Source organism: Phascolarctos cinereus, unplaced genomic scaffold, assembly GCF_003287225.1.
Source record: "Phascolarctos cinereus isolate Bilbo 61053 unplaced genomic scaffold, phaCin_HiC Scaffold_4;HRSCAF=312, whole genome shotgun sequence".
Taxonomy (NCBI): Eukaryota; Metazoa; Chordata; class Mammalia; order Diprotodontia; family Phascolarctidae; genus Phascolarctos; species Phascolarctos cinereus.
In genome coordinates, this window is record NW_027555847.1 from 357,005,117 (window position 1) to 357,027,674 (window position 22,558).

The window sequence follows — 22,558 nt, forward strand, 5'->3', positions numbered from 1 at the left end:
TGACTCTCTCCCCCACCCCATCATTTGGTTCTTTCACTCTGATTTCAGCTTTTTGAGGGGGCTTTCTAGCCGTCAGATGGGCACAGTTACAACCTCTGCAACAACACTTTGATTCTCAAACAAAAATAACAAAAAAACTATCGAGGCAAGAGAATGAATTAACTGAAAAGTTCTCCATTTTTGTCACTAGCCCTTCTTCTCAGTAAGACCAGGGTCGATGAGGGCCGTGGGGGGAGAGTTGTTATAAAAGGAATGGAGTGTGGGGCCAAAGAGATGTCATGGCTCTGTCACCCAAGAACAAACTGTTTACCCAAGGCATTTACATTAAGCTTTCATTTAATTGCCAGCTCAACAGCTCTAGTGCTGAAACTGTATGTGTATAAAATAGATGGAAGGCATTGAGGTCAGGGAGGAGGGAAGATAGAATAACAGAGCATCTCAGAGAGTGAGTTGTCCTTTTTTTTTTTTAATTTGATGCTGCCATAAGTTACAGGGGCACCTTCTCTCCTCTGAGTTTTCCTTTTACTTCCATTATCTTTGCCCCTCCTTAGAAAGGGAGAAAGATATGCAAAAGGATAAAACGTTCTTGAAGGGGTTGTTACCTTGTGCTTTCTTCTTGTGGATACATTTCTGACAGGCTTACTCATTCTGCTTCCTGTAGTGTCCTCATTTCACATAACTTCCAGGAATTAATAATGGTCACTGCTATGGTAGTAAATCACCTCTAGCCAAGTGGTGATTGACTTCACTGTGATACTCAGGCCCAGGCTATTAAAGCAACATTCTTCCCTCTCCCCTCCCTTATCCCCATCCCTGAATTCATCTCTTAGCCATCTCACTTGAAGGGCTTCATCACTCCCAGATACCTTTGCCTGTACTCAGAAACATCTTCAGGGCTTGTAGAAGCAAGGTTAGCATGATTTGGACTGGCTGACAAACCTCTGATTCTCAGAATTGTTTGGAAGAAGGGTTTACTGAACAACCAGTTCATACACACCCCCTACTTGGAGAGAGAGAACTTTAAAACAAGAGAAATAAACTAGACAGCTTTATTTCCATGCCTTTCGGTACTGTGAAAAGGGACCCCCCTGCCAGCTATTCAGTAGGCTCACCTGTTTCTTAGTAGATGCAAAACTACTGGAGCTGATTTTGTTTTCAGGATACATTGAAATGCTCAGGCACTAATAACTCCTTTATGCAATTTATTTAAAATGTATTATGAATATAATTTGGCCAGATGGCCTATAAAATGGCAATCATGCTGTGTATTTATGTAGTGACATTTTTTCTAAGAAACTGAAAGTCCTTTGCAAAAAAATCAGATCTAATTTACATAATAGACTCTTGGAAGTAGAGGACTTCAGAAATCATCTACTCTAGCCACTACTGGAAACACGATCCCTTCTTCAATGTTTCCAACAAGTAGCCACCCAGATTTTATTTGAGGATCTGCTATGACAAGGAATGTTTGACCTCATAGAAAGCCTATTCCATTTTCAGATGGTTCTAATTAATAGAAAGTTCTCTTGTATATTGAACCAATATATCAATCTGTCTCCCTAAAATTTCCATTCTTTCACATCATTCTATCCTCTAAGGCCAAACAAAATGGATCCTTCAACTCATCCCTTCCTCCTTCCCCTTCTTTACCTTCTTCTCCTTCCTTCCCATTTGTTACAAAACCTTTTTACAGTCCCAAAGAGAGATAAGTGATAATAACTTGAATTGTCTTCTGATGGAGAACTTTATTAGGGAAAGTCACTTAACTACCTTACAAAAATTCCAGAAGCCCAAGCAAGGCTCCAAAGGGCTGCCACTGCTTTTGTTCAGCCTGTATGGCAATAATAATAATAATAATAATAATAATAATAATAATAATAGCAATAATAGCTAACATTCATATAGCACTTATTATGTGCCAAGAATTGTGCCAAGCACTTTATAATTATTAGCTCATTTGAGCCTGGGAGATACATACTATTATGATCCCCATTTTATGGATGAGAAAACTGAGGCAAATAGGGGTTAATTGACTTACCCAGAGTCACACACCTAGTAAGTGTCTGAAGCTGAATTTAAACTCAGGTCTTTCTGACTCCAAGCCTGGTGCTCTATCCACTTCACCCCAGAGATTATTAAGCCCATTTTGTTTGCAGTGTACTATAAGCCCTGAAAGTGGCATGAAGAAACTAGGAAAGGAATCTCTCTTCTTAAAAGATTTTGATTTCCATGGGGATAGCACATAGGGAGGAAAATAGATATGTGTTACAATATGTATGTAAGTAACATATATGTATGTATATAAGTAATGCATACATGTATATATACATATATATACATTCACGCACATACACTTACATGTATACATAGACACACATACTTGCAAAGCAAATATTAACAAATGTAATAATAGAAATAATGAGATGAAGTTTAATAGGGATGAGTATAAGGTCTTTTACTGAAGTTCAAAAAATAACCTCGAAAATATAAGATTGTAGAGGTATGACTAAATAGCAATTTATTAAAAAAAAAAAGATCCAGCGCTTTGAATGGGCTGCAATCTCAATATGATTCTAATTTGACATGGCAGTCAAAGAAACAAATATGATCCTGCGCTGCCCCGGAAGGCACACTGCTGTGAATGAGGGAAGTGATCACTCCACTGGACACTACTTTTAGGCCACATCCAGAATATTGTGCTTGGTTCTGAGTACCAACATTCAGAAAGGACCCCGAGAAACTGGACGGGGCCAGAAGAGGATGATAAGATGGGGAGGATTTTCAGTCTTGCCATGTGAGGGTCAGTTGAAGAAACTGGAGAAGAGGAGATCGGTGGGGGGGGTGGGGGCGAGAAGGCTGTATTTTGGTAGTCTTCCGGTATTTGAAGGGCTGTTGTGTGCAACTGGAATTAGACTTTTCTGTGTAATCCTATAGGGCAGAAGCAGGATCACTGGTGAGAAGTTGCAGAAAGACAGATTTAGGTCCAAGGTACTGGAAAGCTTTTTAACAATTAGAGCTACCCCAAAGAGGAATGGACTTCCTCAAAAAGTCCCTGCTCAGTACAAGCAAAGATTGGAGACCACTGGCTGCAGAGACTTCTTTCTCAGGTATAGATTAGATTAGATGATCTCTGACTTCCCCTCCGACTCAGAGATCTCTAGTCTCTGTAAATCAGAATAGTACAAATGGTCTGATAATGATTGAGACAATGATAAGTCAATCAATGAGTATTTATGAAGTGCCGGCTGTGGGCTAGGCATGGTGTGAACTGCCTGCGATACAGAGAAAGGCAGGAAAACAGTTTCTGCTCTCAAGGAGCTCATCATCTATAAGAAGAAGGAAGAGAGTGGCTAAAGGAAGAAAGTGAGGCAGGGAAACTATTCATTTCAACAGGCTTTAAACATTGCAGAATGAAGAATTTAACTTTCACATGGAAAGACTTGACAATAGTAAGGTTGTTTCTAGGATTCCACCCAGTAAGTCCTGGAAGGATGGGTAGGGGGTAGGGAATGACAGAGAGGGGAAGGGGAGATGGAAAAAAGGTATAATATCTAAATGACGGTAGCTTCTTCTCTTGCTTTTCAGGTAGCTGGGTGACTTCAGACAAGTCACTTCACTTTGTTTGCCTCAGTTTCCTTAACTATAAAGTGAGGATCAAAATATTTTCCCAAGTTGTTTTGAAGATCAAATGAAATAACATTTGTAAAGTATTTAGCATGTTGCCCAGAACGTTCTCTATAAATGCTTATTCCCTTTCCCCCCATCTTATTTTGGTCTTATTTTTTGGTCTACTACTGTCATCCTTTTCTTCATTCTCATCATTAAAACTACCATGAACAAAAGCTGCTTGACCTCTTATCATTGACAGTTTCTAGAACATTCTGCCTTTTTGCATTTGGGAGGGGTCTGTGCTGGTGCCTGGGATACTAATACTAGAGAGAAAACAAAATTAGTGTCAGATACCACTCTCTATCCCTTTCTTGGCCCCTTTTCTATTTGCTCCAGATATCTGGAAGTTCCCAACTCATTCAGTTTCCTTGGTACTTTCCAGTCTTCTTTTCTACTATGCCTTATTTCCAAATGCCTTCCTCCTCCACACTTCTGAAATTTATGAAAGTACCAGACCCAGACCTAATGTTAGATAAATATGTCAGGAAACAAATGTGTTTCCCCTTACTGTAATATCTAAAGACTTTTTGACTGTGCTTTCTTCCATGAACCATCAAAAGACATTTTTCCCCCTTAACTACTATCTTCTGGCTGTTCACACTGCTGCCTCATTCTGATTCTAAATCTTTATAATGAGCCTTGAAACACTGTCAATAGCAAATGTAGCCTTGATAGTCAAAGGGGAAAAGTTAATTAAGATGTAAATCCTTAATTAAATAGATTTAGTTTTATGCCAGAGAAACTTGAAACATTATGTTCAGATAAATACTTAAGTTGCATGCAATTATGAAACATCATTAAGATTGTGTTTAATTTCCATGGTATTGAGGAGATTGGAACAGTTAGAGGGTTTTGTCAGGCTGGATGGCTTTGTAGGCATATACTTATTACAATATGTGGGGAAAAAAATCAGCAGTTGGCTCTAGCTTCTGTAAACTACATTTCAAGCCAAAGAGAAGAAAGGCTGCTTGTTGGAGGAGGTTGACAGAAAAGGAATAACCAGGGTCATCTCTAAGACTCAAATCATTAGGCAAAGGAATGGTGGATGTAAGGAATGTATTTTCTAATAACAATTCACAGTACTCAAGCATTTTAAGGTTTATAGACATTTCCCTAACTTCAAGCTGTATGATAATTCCTATTTTATAGATATAGAGACTGTGTCTCTGAGTAAGAGACTTGCCTATGGTCATGTTGGAGCTTACATTTGAATACTGGTGCCCAGAGACACAAATCTCCTACTCTTTCCCCTACATTGCTGTGCCTTGATGCCAACCTGTCCTGCTGGGAAGGAAAAAAGAATGACAATATAGAACCCTTATACTAGAAATGATAATTATGGGTATTTGTTCACCATGATAAGTGCCAATCTGTTGAACTCATGATCTAAAGAGGGCCTATAAGTGAAGAAGTAATTGCAATTCTTGAAGAGTAGATACATGGTAGGTTATTAAGAGTAATTACAGATGATTTAAAGTATTTCCCTAGTCTTTGGGAAGCATTGGGAGGCATTCATACATTCCTAAAAAAAGTCCCTTGGTTCCACATTCTCAACACAGAGAAGACAAGATTGTTCAGACTTATGTCAGTTCTCATATTTCTAGGCTATGTCTAGTTGCAAAAAGGATCCTGTTGTTGAGAAGGTATTATTGTTGTAGAGTCATTTTTCAGTCATGTCTAACATTCTATCACCCCATTTGGGGTTTCCTTGGCAGATATATTAGAGTGGTTTGCCATTTCCTTTTACAGCATATTTTACACTGAGGTAACCAGGGTCAATTGACTTGCTCAGGGTCATGTGGTCGGAAGTGTCTGAGGGCAGATTTTAACTCTGGAATATGAGTCTTCTGGACCCCAGGCCTGGTGCTGTATCCACTGAGCCACTTACCAGCCCTTAGTTGAGCAGAGCCCAATGTAAAGAAATTTAAAATAGAGCAAGGGGCTAGTAACAATCAGAGAAATCCCCAGACTTCCCTTTCTCCCCACTCCTCTTTGTACGTCTCACCCCAATGAAAAGCTAACGTGGAACCATTCCGGTTCCACTTTGGTTTGGTAGGTCTAGCCATCAGTTCTGCCCACCCTCTGCTCAACCTGTATCACATAGATTTCTTAAGTTCTTTTAGAAGGATAAATCTATTTCATTTTCATCATACTTAATTAACTGTTTTGTGAAGCAAGTTTTAAATGAATCTCTCCTTTCTTTTTCAAATTTTTTTGAACACTAAAATATTCAGGCAGATTTCAAAATGAATGTGCTTTAAAAGAAAAAAGTTGAGAATTTATTTTCTTTGCATTATATGCATATGAAGTCTCTTGTTCATAATCAAATTCAGGGTCTCTGACATGTAGGATCTTTATGACTCATCAAAAACATTAAGTAAAAATGTCAGCCTAATAAAATGGGCAGGTTGGTGACACAGAGGATAGAGTGCCAGGCTTGGAGTCAGGAGGACCTGAGTTCAAATTTGGCCTCAGACACTTACTAGATATGTGACTCTGGGCAAGTCACTTCACACTGTTTGCCTCAGCTTCCTCATCTGTAAAACGAGGTAGAGAAGGAAATGGCAAACCATTCTAGTATCTTTGCCAAGTAAACCCCAAATGGGATAACAAAGAGTCAGACCTGACTGAAATGATTAAAAAACAACAACAAAAATATGTGTCAGGAAAACAAACACAGTGGACTCATTCAACCTCCCCCTCCTAAACCTCACCATGCACACAAAGTTTCTGAATTTTGAGGTATGAGGGGATTTATTCCTGGAAAATCATTGCTGCCATTTCTAAAAATAAATTTTTAAAGGGATTGGAAACAAACTGAAGACTTCAATTCTCACACGATTTTTTTGATGTGTTAACTGCAAATGATCAGAAACATATGTATGAAGGACTCCATCGATTGTACTTGCGTTTAAATATTAAATGAAAAAATATGTTGAGGCAAAGTACATTTAAAACTTTATTGGACCAAAAATATATCTGCAAATTAATTGAAAATGTTTGAGAAAGCATCTCTGCAGATTTTTGAAAAACTTTTTTTTTACATGTATGGATATAATTTCATAAGCTCAATAATGGCCTTTTTAATGACCTGGGTGTAGAAAACATACATGTCAGGGGAAGAATCCCCCCCAAAAAATTAAAAGTCAAACAAAGAAGGGATATACAAGAAAAAATTATCAGAGAATTTTAAAGTGAAAGGTACCCTGGAGTACATCTAATCCAACTACCTCATTTTCTAGATGAGGAAATACCCAGAGAAATGAAGTGATTTGCTAAAGGTTACACAGCTAATCAGAACTCCCGCCTGATCCTGATCTCATGTTTCTTCCTTCCTACCTGACAAAATGTATTCAGTTGTTCGAAACACACAAAAACATCCCAAATTGATGCAGAATCATAGATACAGAGCAGGAAGAGACCATACAGGTCATAGAGTTCAGTTCCCTCATTCTTTCATTTTACACATGAGGAACATACATCCAGGAGAGGTTGCATGGCTTGCATACAAAGCAATTAATCAGATCATAATTTAGGAAATGCATGTTGTTCTTTGGGGTTACATTTCTCTATATATAGTAATCCAGGATTTTCAGAATCCACAATCAATTGAAGAGTTGTGGCCAAAAAAATTATTCTATTTGAGTAAAATGATTGCATGATGAAAATAAGAACCTTTGCATTAATTTTGTTCTGAAACCTCTCTGAATATTTTGCATTTTAGAATACAATGTTGTATCCAAGATGTCAGAGAGAACTTGAATTATTTCTGTGTGTACACCAAAAAGGTAAATTGTGCTTTGAGAATAAGGACAAAGGATGCATATGATGGGAGAATAGGAAACCAGGCAGTCACAAAAAACCAACTTGAGCTATACAAGGTACCTGCATTTCCCGAGTTTCAGCTCCTATGTCTGGAAAGAGATGAGGATCTGTAAAGAGTTAATTCTGCCTACCTCCCAGGATGGTTGTGATGATCAAATGAGAACATAGAGGTGAAAGCACTTTGCAAATGTTGATGTAGAGGAGATTGATGGCTGGCTGGACCTGGAGTCAGGAAGCCTTGATATCAAATCCAGTCTTAGTCACTTGTTACCTATATGACCCCGGGTATGTCGGACCCACCTCAGTTTGCTCTACTGTAAGAGGGGAATAATAATAGCACCTACCCTCCAAAGTTGTTGTGAGGATTCAATGAGATAATGGTCCAGCAGATAGTATTAACTAATGTGCCTGGCAGATAGTATTAACCACCTGGCAGGCACTGAATAAATACTTCCTTCCTTCCTTTTTTGAAGGTACTGAGACCCAAGAGGTTAAGTGATTTTTGTTCAGGGTCCCACAGCTACTGCATGCTCCTCCTGGGCAGGGAGGCCATGAGGGTAGGAACAGTTTTTGCGTCTTTTGTATATCGTCCCCTCCATTAGACTGTGAACTCCTTAAGAACAAACACTTTTTTCTTTTTTCTTTTTTTCTTTTTTTCTTTTTGCTTTTTTGGTGAGGCAATCGAGGTTAAGTGACTGAGACTTGCCCAGGGTCACACAGCTAGTATCAAGTGTCTGAGGTTGGATTTGAACTCGGGTCCTCCAAGACTCCAATCCATTGCACCACCTAGCTGCCCCTAGAGCAAATACTTTCTTTTCTGTTTGTCTAGTTTTACCTACATATTTCCAGGGCTTCGCACAGTGCCTGGCACATAGTGGGAGTTCTTTCTGTGGCACCACGTGATGCTCATCCTAAGGTTTCTGACATCATAAAGCACAGGAGAAAAAAGAAATAAGGGAACTAGAAAAGGGTAAGGGATAGAATAAAAGACAAAAAAAGGAAAGACTCTCAGAGGTGAAAAATTGCATGTGATTAGAAAAATATCTTTAAAAATTAATTTATTTTGAACTTAAATATAAAACAATACACAATAACAAAAGAAAAAGAAACATTATAAACTTAAATTTTTGGGAAAATACCCTTTTTGAAATTATTTGATTTGATTTCTTCTGATGCTAATTTTCATTCTTATTATTTCCTACTCTCTCAGCAGGGTGATGGAAAGGAAAGCATGCTAATGGTATTAGGAGACAGCTAGGTTTAAATCCTGCTGATGGCATTTATTTGCTCTTTGATCATGAACAAGTTACCTAATGTCTCTAAGCCTCAATCTCCTCATCTATAAAACAGGGATAATAACACTTGAAGCATTTGCTTCTCTGGGTTGTTGTGACTATCAAATGAGAGACTGAAAGAGTGGACAAAAAGTCCTGACAGTTTTAAGCTATTAGAAGTTAGATTTTTAGATCAACTACTAGAAGTAATTGATTATTATTTTGACTTTTCACTTTTCTCTGCTTTTTTTTGTAACTCAACTAATTGTTCCAGAAAAACATGCTCTCACAGAAATGTTTTTTTCCAAGTTCTTTAAGGTTCCAAGTCCATGATGAGCTCGGTTTTGTTTTCTTCCTCCCTTGGGTGATTGTATTCTTGTAATCCAGTCCTTCTTTAACTGATCTCCGGAGACATCATTAATGATGCTGAGTCACTGAACTGTGCTTCAGGATTTTTGTGCAGTCCATTATCTAATTGGGAACTTTCCTCCAAAGCTCCAATGACGGATTCCTCTATGAACAAAAATTTGCCAGAGCCAAGCAACCTCTGTCTCTCTGTCTCTCTCTCTTTCTCTCTCTTTCTTTCTCTGACTGTCTGTCGGTCTCTCTTCTGGTTCCTTTGATTTATAGGCCATTTACAATGTCTCTCCGTAAGCATTTAAAGTTGAACATAACAAAGGAGGTTTTTTATTTGTTATTTTTCTCCCCCAGGGGCAGTAGTGTCAGCTTAATAATCAATCATAGGCAAAAGAATCCTCTTGTAAAAGGGAAGTGTACTTGGCATTAAAATAAATAAAAAGTAACATATTATTATCTATTATATTATTTAATATATGCTTTGTACTTTACATCTGTGATATATTTTAGGTTTTTGTTACCATATTAGATTATCTTAGTGCTATTTTTCCCACATAAGTCTTCATTAGTAAATATGTTGACAATTTATTTTTTACCCCTCATCTTCTTTGCCATTGTCCTGTGGATAACTTTAAATTTTAATTCTCAGTAGACAGAAGCATTGAATGCCTTGGAGTTATACAGCACCACAGGAAGAATATTGATATGATAAAGGTGGGCCTTTATTTTAGGGAGGAACTTGGAGTCATTAAAAGTTTGGAGTAATTTCCCAAAGGCAATCTACTCTACTTTTCCCATAGTCAATCTAGTTCACAGTCATTCTTCAGTGATACATATACTCATGGACCAGCCCTATGGATGGTCCATCCAACTGTGTAGCAGTTGGACAATAGACATTCTTCATCTCCTCATTATTAATGCTGCTGCTATTTTTATTGTTACTGTTTTTGTTGTCTCTGTATGGATAGTTAGTCCAAACCATTTGAGTAATAGTGCGTTAATTTATCCATTTATTCAATAAACATTTATTAAGCTCCTACTAGGGACTAGACACTATGCTAATTTCATTCAAATCCAAACTAAAATTCTACCTTCTGAAAGAAGCTTTTCCCAATTCATCCCCTAATGCTAGAGCCTTCCCTCTGTGATTATCTCCAATTTATCCTGTATATGTCTTATTTGCACATAGTAGTTAGTACATTGTCTTCACTATTAGATTGTAAGCTCCTTGAGGGCAGGGACTGTCTTTTGCATCTTTTATGTATTGTTTCCTCTTTGAGAATAGATTCCTTCTTTCGTCTTTGTTTGTATGTTTTTCTTTTGCCTTTATTTGTATTCCCAGGCTTGGCACAGTGCCTGGCTCTTAATAAATGCTTGTTGGCTGTTTGGCTGACAATCTCTCTCATAGTTATCCACTTCTATTCACACAGCTTTCTTCATCACCTCTAACCTAGACTGTAGCAATGACCTCCATATTGGTCCCCCTGCTTCATCTCTCCCAACCCCGTTGATTCTCCACATAGCTGCCCGAGTGATATTCTTAAAGCACTTTGATATTCTCAAAGTGTTGTCTGAGAACCCTGGGGATCCCTGAAACCCTTTCAAGGCATCTGTGAGGGAAAAAAAAATTATTTTCATAATAAAACTAAGATGTTATTTGCCTATTAAAATATTCTCCCTTTTCCAGCTGTATATTTGTGTGAGGCCAGATTTCTTGATATACTTCAACAAAAACAACATATTGAAACAGATTGAATGCAGAAACAGATATGAGAATCCAGCTGTCTTCTTCCATTAAGCCAGACATTAAAGAGATTTGCAAAAATGTGTAAAACAATACCAATCTTCTTACCATTTTTCTTTTTCTGGAAAATGTAATTATTTTTCATAGAAAAGATATTACTTATATTAATATGCATTGTTTTTACTACTGTCATTTTTAAATTAACAAAAAATATTTTTGAAGTTACAATTTTAATTTCTAATATGGTAAATATCAATAGATATAATCCAGATAAACAATAGCTCTTTGGAGTCTTCATGATTTTTAATAGTATAAAAGGGTCCTGAAAAATGCTGTCCACAGTTAGAGAAAGAACTATGGAGTCTGAATGCCAATCAAAGCATACTATTTTCTCTTTTTTTCTTTCTCATGGTTTTTGTCTATTGTTCTAATTCTTCTTTCATAATATGACTAATGTGGAAATATGACTAACATGATTGTACATTTATAACCTACATAGATTGCCATCTTGGGAAAGGGGAAGCAGTGGGTAGATGGGAGAAAAAAAAATTTGGAACCCAAATCTTATAAAAGTGAATGTTGAAAAGTAAAAAACAATAAAATAAATGAAGTGTTTTGGAAAAAAATAAAATGGTGCTGAGATAAAAAAAGTTTGAGAATCATTGTCCTAAAGCACAGGATTGAAGATGCCATTCCTCAGACACAAAGCTCCAGTTGATCCCTGTTGTCTACATAGGATAAAAGACCAACAGCTCTTAGAGTTGAAAGCCCTCTGTTTCTGGCTCCAAACTGCCTCCCCTTCATGAACCAGAGGCAATGAACCTACACACTATTACTCATGTACAATATTCCATCCCTTATCTCTCTGTCTTTTTACAGACTTTTTTCTCTATGGAATTCACTCCTTCCTCATCCCCTTCTCGAAGAAGTCCTAACTTCCTTCAAAGTTCCATTCAAGGGCCGTTTTCTACATAAGGCCTTTCCAGCCTCCCCACTACATTTCCCCCTATGCTTTCAATGATTTTTGTATTTAACTGTATTTACTTTGTATGTGCTCTGTATTGACCTAGATGTACCTGTTGTTTTTCCTCATAAAATACAAGCTCCTCGAAGGCAGTTGTTTTATTTTTATCCTTTTATCCTCTAGCACCTGACATATTGTCTGGTATGTGAAAGGTACTTAATAAATGTATATTGATTGATTTCTTCCACTATGTTCCAAGGTGTATAGTTAGGCTGAACTTTTAAGTGACTATGGATTGACCTCATTTAGCATGGGCTACCGTGTTCTCAGGCTTGATGTAACCAGCACAATATAAACTACACTCCAGAAAATCTTGAGGACCTCACCATCACTAGAAGATATCATAGAAAGAGACATAAGTGACAAAATAGGTAGAAAGTCAGAATAAACATTTAAACTGAAATATTTTTTTTCTTTTGTACCAGCTTATTTTATTGTATTTAGAAATGGTATCCCAAAGCAGCATGCAAGCAATGTTGTTTGGGTCCCTGAAAAAAACTAAAATTGAAGTGAAACTATTTTATACTAAATGGGAATAGGGATTACACAAAGATATTATGACTATTCCTGGATAATAGTGGCTATCAAGAGCCTGAAATAACCTGAGCAAGTTAATATAGATTAAATGTGACTTACTTGTATAAAGAAGTGCCACTTTAGACTTCAACAAAGCTGAGGATCATAAGAAATAAAGATGGATATAATGAAATATAAGGATGAGGACCTTTCACAGTAAATGAAGCACTTTCCACCTGCTACTGAGCCTCAGGCCCTCTTTTACAAATACATCTCATTTTATCCTCACCAAAACCTTTCTAGGTAGGTACTGATATTATCCCCACTTTATATATGAGAAAACTGAGACAGGTAGAGTCTAAGTGATTTGCCAAGGGTCACACAGCTAGTAAGTTTCTGAAGCCAAATTTAAAAAAACACTATTTGTTTTATAGGATGGCTCTCTGGGAGGAGGGGGAGGGATACTGGAAGGAAACTATAGTGATGTAAAAAACAAAAGACATCATTAAAAACTTATTATTTTTTGAAAAGAAAAGATGAACAGAAGAAATGAAGTTGATCCCAGGGCACAACATGATTCACTTCAGATTTTCTTCTGCCATTCATTTTCATGGACCAAATTGCAATTTGATTCTAAAATATCAGGGCAATTTTCCTTGCTAATTTCTTGAAATGTGATGTCTAGGCTCTTTTATGTATTTATTTATTTTTGATCATGGCTTTCAGATAGTGCAATAATTCTGGAATTATCTCTCCTAAATATATTTTCCAGCAAATTCTTTTTCTAATGATATAGTTCAGGTTTTCTTCTTTTTTTTATGCTTTTGATTTGATTTTATTGTTTCTTGATGTCTCATGGAGCTATTAGCTTCCATTTGTCCCATTCTAATTTTCAAGAAATTATTCTTCAGGGATCTTTTGTACCTCCTTTTCTATTTGGCCATTTCTACTTTTTAAGGAGTTCTTTTCTTCAGTAAATCTTTGTACTTCCTTTTCCACTTGGCTTATTCTGCTTTCTAAGGAGTTCTTTTCCTCAGTGAATTTTCGTGCCTCTTTTATGATTAAAGCAATTCTGTTTGTTTTTTTAAAGTTGTTTTCTTCACTTTTTGTGCCTCTTTTATCAAGCTTTTAGGTCTCTTTTCATAATTTTCTTGCATCACTCTCATTTATTTTCCCGGTTTTTCCTCTATCACTCATCTGGGATTGGATCCAATTAGTATTTTTCCTCAAGGTTTAGCTTATAGCTGTTTTGACATCATTGTCTCCTTCTAAGTTTATGTTTTATTCTGCCACCATAGCAGATTTTTATGGTTAAGTTCTTTTTTTGTTGTTTGTTTTTGCCCATTTTTCCCGACTTTTTTTTTCTTGACTTTGAACTTTCTGTTGGGCTCTGCTCCCTTGGGAGTGGGGATGGATTGTCCCAAGCTTCAGGCTTTTTCACACTGCTGTTTTTAGAACTAGTTCTGGAGGTCTGAAAGTTTTTAGTGCTTCCAACATGGTGTGATCTAAGGAAAGAAATGGTCCCTGCTTTCCTATCTACCCTCTGGTCTTTACTCAGGAAGGGCCCCTGGTTTCCTGCAGCCACAGGCACTCCTTGACTCTGGAACTGTGTTAGTGCTCCTCTCTGCCCTGCAGCTGTCACCTAGAAGTGTATATGCACAATAGAATAGCCAATCAGCCCCAGCTGCTCCCAGAACCAGCAAAGGATCCCCTGTATTCTCTTTCCGACCGAGAGCTCCTGAAACTGCTGCTATTGCTGCTGCCTCCAAAGCCTGACATCAGTGCTGTCATGCACTGTCACGGCATGGCCTCTGGTCCAGCCCCTACCCAGATGGAAAGACCTTTCTTGCCAACCTCCTAAGCTGTTTTACCTAGAAAAAAAATGCTTCCTCTGACATTTTGGTGGTTCTGCTGCTTTAAAATTAGATCTAAGGCATTATTTTAAAGTTATTTGGAGGGGAAGGTTGAGAGAGTTCAGCTGGCTGGCTGCCTGTGCTCTGCCATCTTGACTCTGCTCTTTGGCAGTCTTTGAAGACACAAACCTTGAAAAGAGAGCTTTCCAAAGAGATGAGTATCCCAAAACAGCAAACTCATTCATTTTTTTTTAAATTTCCAAAAGATGGCTATAGAAGATGGAAACAAAGTCAGGTAAGTGAGTAAGGATGAATGCTCCTATAATCCTGTCATCCTCTTCTGGTCTTTATCACTGTCTTGTAAGGAGTAATATCCGAATGAATTAAGGCTAGTAATGAATCTTCAGGATGACAAAAAGAAGATATATACAGATATATATATATATATAAATAATATGTATAATATATGTATATATTTATATATATACATATATATGTTTATATATACATACATGTATGCATATATAAACATAATATATGTATATATTTATATATATACATATATATGTTTATATATACATACATGTATGCATATATATAATAACTAGCTTTCATATAGCAAGTTAAAGTTTACAAAGTACTCTAACAAATATCTCATTTTATCCTCACTAAAACTCTGTGAGACAGCTGCTATTATCATCATCATTTTATAGCTGAGGAAACTGAGGCAGGTAGTCAGAGGTTCCCAAACTTATTTGGCTACTGCCCACTTTTCAAAAAAAAAAATTACTTGGCGCCCCCCTGGAAATCTCCTTCTTTTAACCCTTTAGCTTTTTTTAAAAAATTTGTGTCGTTTCAAAAAAAAAATACTGTCCCCCTCCCCGGATTGTACCAGAGCCCCCCAGGGGAGCTGTATTGCCCACTTTGGGAACTTATGGAATGGGTTGTCTATGGTCAACGTGCTAGTAAGTGTCTGAGGCCAAATTTGAACTCAGGAAGGTGAGTTTTCCTGACTCCAGGCTCAGCACTCTAGCTGTGCTGGGGAACCTTAGAGGCCACCTAGTCCAACCCCTTATTTTATAGATGAGGAAAGGGGGCCCAGAGACACCAGTGTAGGGACTTGCACAAGGCCACACAGGTAATAAATGGCAGGGCTGGGATTTGAAGCCAGTATTCTTTTCAGTACATGAAAATTCCACCTCTACATTCCAGCTTTAAACTCTATGATTTATATATAAGGAGAATGTAAGAAATCTCAATTCAGTTCAGTAGGCATTTATTACATACCTACTGTGTGTCAAGCACTGAAAACGTACCGGGGATACAAAGACAAGAATGAAGTAGTTTATGCCCTTAAAAGACCTAGAGTCTGTTGGCAAAAACATGTACCTAGATCAATGATTCTAAAATATATGCCAAGTAAATAAAAAATGGGGCAGCTAGGTGGTGCAGTGGATAGAGCACTGTGGCCTTGAGTCAGGAAGACCTGAGTTCAAATCCGGCCTCAGACACTTACTAACTGTGTGACCTTGGGCAAGTCACTTAACCCTGTTTGCCTTAGTTTCCTCATCTGTAAAATAAGAAGTAGAAAACCACTTCGCTATTTTTGCCAAGAAAACTCCAAATGAGATCATGAAGTATCGACTGTACTGAAATGATTGAACAGCAATAAAAGACAAAATAACTTCAGGAGATGGAGAGAATGCTAACAGCTGCGAAGAAGATTTAAGAGGGAAAGGAGAATTATCTTCAAGCATTTGAAATATTGTCATGTGAAAGAAGGACGAGACTTCTTTCTGAGCTCCTAGGGTCATAGATTTAGATTTGGAAGAGAGCAACCCCTCATCTCAAAGTTCTTTCCAGTTACAGTATCATTTATTCCATATGTGTTACCTCATGTGGAATCCTTACATCTGACCAATCAGGAGATTCTCTCTCCCAAAAATATAAGACTCAGAGAAGATGACATTCCTCCCAACTGTTCCTTTCAAACCAATGAAGAATAATTAGAGGATCACAGACACAGAGGTGATGGGGGTGTCCAGTGCTATCCAGTTCACCTTCTTTTTGAAGATGAGGAAACAGAGACACACAAATGTTTAAACATGAAGCCACAGTCACAGGAATAGTAATTGCCAGAGACAGGATTTGAACTCAAGTCTTCTGTGGTTTCCTCCTTACCTCTCTGCAAGGAGTTGCCTACCATGGTGATCATCATGGAATATCCCATACCCACTTAGCTTTATGAGGAGCATAAAAAGTTACATCATCCTCAGAAGGTGTCCAGTGAGAAGACTCTTTCATGGCTGTTGGATGGCTCAGTTCATAGAGCACTGGGCTTAAAGTCAAGAAGATTCAATAAGTTCAAACTTAGCCTTAGTTACTTACACTTATTGCTGTGGGACCCTCAGCCAGTCATTTAATATCTACTTTCCTCAGCTTCCTCAACTGTAAAATGGGGATAATAGCACCTACTTCCCAGGGGGTTGTGAGTCTCAAATGAAATATTATTTGTAAAAGTACTTAACATTGTGCCTGGTGTATAAGAATTGCTTAACAGATGTGTGTTCCCTCCTTTTCCTTTTACATACTATATTTAGAAAATAAAGTCTTCAACTCTGCCTTCTCCATAGAACATTTTTATACTTAGCAATTTTCTAGTTAGGCAGGAAAAATCTCACCAGCTCTCATTCATTGTCTTCTACTCTCCTGAGAACTTTTCTACTTATATTAAAATGTAACTTTTTTCTCTGCTAAAAGATTTATTTTTTCATTTGAGAGAAGTCTTTTAAAACAGTCAGGTGGTAGTTTTATTGACTATAAAGTAGTCAATTGTGGACACGTTAATCATCACATTTCATGGAACGTTGAAAAGAAAAAAAACACGAGGGGAAGCTCATTAAGGGGGATGTCAAAGTTGAGAGTAGAACTGTGAAGAGAAAACATCTTATATTTTTACTTCTTAAAACAGACATTCCTTGATATACAAATGTTCCTTTTTCCATACCTAGATGTGCCAATTTTGATGAGGCCTTGGATTTCATTAGTGTAGGGAATTTAGGGAGAAAAAGCTCCCTGCATGGATGAAGATTACAGGTCTAAAGCTAGAAAGGACTTTAGTGATGCTGAAGTCCAACGCCTTTGTTTTAGAAGAAGAGACTGAAGTTCAAGGAAATTATATGATTTGTCCAAGGTCACACAAATGACAACTGTTAGAGTTTGGATTTGAACCCGTCTTCTGAATCTAGAACCACTGCCCTTTCTATTGGGTGACACTGCTTCCTCTTCCCAGTAGCTTATCTGTAACTCAGCAGCTTTTAGCATCACGTTGGGGACTGAGAGATTGACTTTTAATTGCTCCGCATCATACACGTACTATATGTTGCAGGTGGGATTTGAATTCAGGTCTTCATGACTTCAACCCATGCCTGTTCATCCATTTCAGAATTCTGACTCTCCTTCATTAAATTGGAAAATGTCTAACTCCTTTCAAAATTTAGTTCTCCATCTCCTCCCCTCTCATGCTGAACTCAATGTGACAAACCTTTTCCTGTGAGTGCCACAATTTGGAATTTTTGATCAGCAATGGCATGATGTGAACCTGAATTCCCAAAGGGCATGCCAGTGTTGTTCAAGCACCAAGAAGTTCTAGAGGGCTGAAAAGATTTTAAATATGGACCGAGAAATTCATCACTAATCGTTCAACCACTTGGTGATCCAGCTTTTCTCGGCTATAGCAATCAGTGAAACAAAGGAAAAAATACAGTTTAAGAACACCTAAAAATTGCATTTGACTGTCAATATTTTAAATGTGAGGCACTTGCAGGGGTATGCTGGAGCCAAATCAAAATGGCCCATGAAAAGCAATTGTTAAATTTTCAGGGTCAGCATTTACACCTCAGAAATTGGGAAAGGCTACAAATCAGGGCTTAATTTATAATAGTTGTCTTAAGAAAAACTTAAGAAAGTAATGGAGAAAATGTTAATAATGCAGGTTAAACTGAAAAGTATGCTGTATGTACATTTTTTCCTGAGACAGCCAGTTGCTAGACATTTACCAGCACATCCCTGGTCCCTTGTCCAATGATTGACAGGCAGATCTTCTGTAATCGGGGACCCAAATAATATAAATCTTGAGTTTCTTGCCACAAGTGAAACTAGAATAAATAAAGAAGTTGCAGCTAAATGGAATTATATAGTCACAAATACTCCTCAAACAGGAAAAGAAAGGAGTTAGTAGCATAATTTTAGCAGAAATCCAAAAGCAGAAAGAAATATTATTTTGTGAGATATTTGTTAAACTCATATTGTAACATATCAGTATTTGCTAAACGATCACTAAAAACAACTTCAGCTTATCAGTCAGAAATATTTCTTTATTAAGTACCTAATTTCTACCAGGCATTGAGAACAAATAGGGGTTGCTAAGGTTGTAAAGAGGCAGAGAAATCCCATGAATCACTCAATAAAGTCTAACCCTCCAAATAAATCATATACATTTTTATACTTCAATAGAAATGTGGGAACAGAGGAGAGTAGCAAAAATGTGTTGGGAAATTTGGATTAGGAATAATGAATAACAAGCCAAAGAGTTGTAAGCCACATTTTGACTTTACACCAAGATCTCATGAAAACTGTCTTCAGGAAAAGAAATGGACAGTGCTGGAGGTGGTAAGCACTGAATAATATAGGAGGTGAGGGGAAAAAATGAATTTTATTTTAACAGACAAGAAAGGAACCATTCATTATGTTGGAGTCATTCCTGAATCACCTAGCTGTCTGTACAACTACATTCACTGCCTTAGTAGAACATAGAACAAAATTAATATAAAGCTAGAAGAAAGAATAAAAATGATAAAATGATATATGTACTTAAAACACCTCCAACCTGCTCTTCCAGTGAGGGTATGTTCAGCTCCATTGTTGATCCCATGGGTGTAAGTATTAGCAGTTAGTGTCTAGAGCCTCAAAGTTTGCCCCAGTCTAAAGTGGGGCTATGGAGCTTTGGTCTTCCATCTCATACAGGAAAAAGTCTTGCTTCCTCATATAAACTGTGAGTTGCTTGTATTTTTCCCCTGGTCCAAGATCTATGTGCCAGATACCAAACTTAGCAGTGCTTGGGCTCAGATACGTGAAAACATGTTTCTGTATGAAAGGGGAGCCTCTAGTTGGGTGCATACTTGATGAACTTATAGGGCTTATTAAAGAGAAGGTGAGCAAAGCTGTAGGGGAGGAGAAGGTGGAATCCTGAAATTCAATGGCAATAATTAACAAAGATCCACTGATCCATACCACATTTTAAAAAATAAGAAAAACAAAAAAGAATATATAAAATATATACAGATCCCTCAATCCAATATATTTTCCACCTAATCAAAATCATATAGATAATAAAACATATGTGTACAGAAAGTGTCCTGGTATGACACTTATCAGGAAACTCATTTACTGCTAACTCCAAGTAAACAAGTGTTTTGAATTTAGACTCTATTTAATTGCAGGCAAAACATCTTGTGAGCAACAAAAGAAGCAGCCACAAAAGTTTTAGACTCTGTCTCTGGCTAGAAGTCAGAGGAGGGAGGAGTATTGCTTGCTCATGCTTCCCTCAGCACAATGAAAGGTATTCCTTAACTAAAAATAAAATTCTAAGAATGTACAGATACAACACATACAGTGGACTAATGACCAGCAAAGGCAGTTTTGGACTGGGCAATCAAAGGCACTGAGAGTGGAGCCATATTGCATTATGATGTCATCTCTCCGTTGGTGATTTTTCCCAGAGGAAGAGGTGTTAAATGTATATGGGGTTGTGGTGTCATAGTCTGAAATGGCAAAGAGGAGGGAAAAGGTAAGGGGTGGAGCTTTCATGAATTGTGGTAGTGCTGATGTCAAGATGCCCATACTTGGAAGGTCCTGGTGCCTTGGTGAATGGCTGAGTGAGTGTAAAGAACAGGAATGATGTCACTACTTAATACCTGACTTTAAACAAATAGTAGCAAAGACTCTCATATTCCAAAAATTGTGCCTAGAATATCTAAATTCTAGAATCACAAACTAAAAACTCCAGAAAGATGAATGGTTTCTGAGTAACACATTGGAATTTCTGGGGAAAGAATACTACAACTTTATTGGTAAATTCTAATCTTCATGACCTGGCTCTTCTTAATAAGTCATCAATGAGATGATCATGAAATGTCAAAAATCAGCCAGTGTGCTGGTGACTATCCCATAGTTCAATATTAACTCATTAAGAAGACTAAAGGGATTCTCCTACTCTTGAAGATAACCTTCAAATACAAAGGCCATCCTCTGAGATGCTTTTCTCTCTTAGGCATATAAATAAAACCCTCAAATGTGGATCTGCCAATATTGTCCAGTCTGGGGCTTGCTTTGAGTCCAAGAGAACAGACCTAGGATGGTTAGATGTTAGATCTTTGTTATGGTCAGATATTTTAGGCCATGCCCCTTCCATGACTCAAAATCCTTCTTAATTTCCTTTTCAGTAGACTTAATACATTTCCTGGATAAGAAAAACAGTTCAATGGAAGGGCCAAAATGTTAGGCAGGTGTAATAAATTATGGAGGGGTGGGTATGGAGGGATAGGGAGTCTGAGGAGATGCCAGGCTAAAAAGTTTGGTCTTAAAAAGCAATAGGGATAAAATTAATGTTATTGAGCTACTAAGATAACTTGGCATGTAATAGATACAAACAACAGACCAGATTGTGGTGTTGTTCAGTTGTTTCAGTTGGGTCTGACTCTTTGTGATCCTGTTTGGGGTTTGCCATTTCCTGCTCCACCTCACTTTACAGATGAGGAAACTGAGGCAAACAGGGTTAAGTGATTTGCCCAGAGTCACATAACTAATAAATGTATGAGGCCAGATTTGGACTCAGAAAGTTGAGTCTTTCTGATTCCAGGCCCAGAGCTCTGTGCACCTAGCTGCCCCTTATGTAGTTTGTACTTATGCATACTTCTCTGTGGTCTGGGCCAGGAATTCTGTCTTATTTTCAACAACCAAGAAAGACAAAGATGAAGATAATATGGATGTTGTTGCCTCACATTCAGGGAAGTATAGGAGCCACCTCTAATTGCTGGAGAACCATTTGTCAAATTTTCAGTGTGAATAAATACACATCTCAGAAATTCTGTTGATCTCTAGATTTAAGAAAGTGTTAATGATGCAGATTAACCTTAAAACTGTGTGTGCATACAGTTCCTCTCCCTCCCCAACCTGGCTGTTAAATATTTACTGGCAACCCTAGTGTTTAACTTGAAAAGGCTACAAGCCAAGACTAAAGGGGAGGGAGAGTTGGTGCACATCTTTTTGTTCACAGATAATTGTACACTCAATGTGGCCTCTGAGGCTGAGATGCATAAGAGTATGGATCAATTCTCTATCACTTGTGCTAATTTTGGCCTGACATTTAACATAAAAAAACAAAGGTTCTCCACCAGCCAACACTGTACCATCCATATGTGGAACCACTGGATATAGCAAATGGAGAACTTTTGAATGCTGTGAATAAGTTCATTTATCTTGGCAGTATACTTTCCAGGGATGTCCACATAGATGATGAGGGTATGAAGAAGTGTGGAAGAGGAGAGGTATTAGACTGACTACCAAACTAAAGGTCTATAGAGCTATTGTGGTGACCTCACTGTTGTATGCCTGTGATACCTATACAGTCTATCACTACCATGCCAGGAAACTAAATCTCTTCCACTTGAATTGTCTTACGAAGATTTTGAAGATCACCTGGTAAGATAAGGTACTGGACACTGAGGTCTTTTCTTGAGCTGAATTGCCAGGCATTCAAACTCTTCTGTAAAGAGTGCAACTCCAATGGGTTGGCCACATTGTTCAAATGCCAAACATGCATATGCCCAAAAGACTATTTTATGGAGAACTCACACAAGGTAAGGGCTCACATGGAGGTCAGAAGAAGCAACACAAGGACACTCTCAAGATCTCTCTAAAGAACTTTGGAATTGATTGTGAGATATGGGGACTGCCCAGCATGGCGTGCCTGTATCAAAGATGTTGTGCTCTGAGTGAAACAGAATTGCAGCAGTTTAAAAAAAAATGAGATACACAAATTTAGAGATGTCTCCACTCCAAATGTTCATCTGGACTACTTGTGCCTGACCTGTGGTAGAGCCTTCCAAGTTGGTCTTGGTCTGATCAGCCACAGTGGCACACACTGTACCTTGGCCCTGGCATGGTGATGTCATTGTGGTCCCCTCTGAGCATGAAGGACAGCAACCAACCAACAGTAATCCTGAAAATGTAGCTC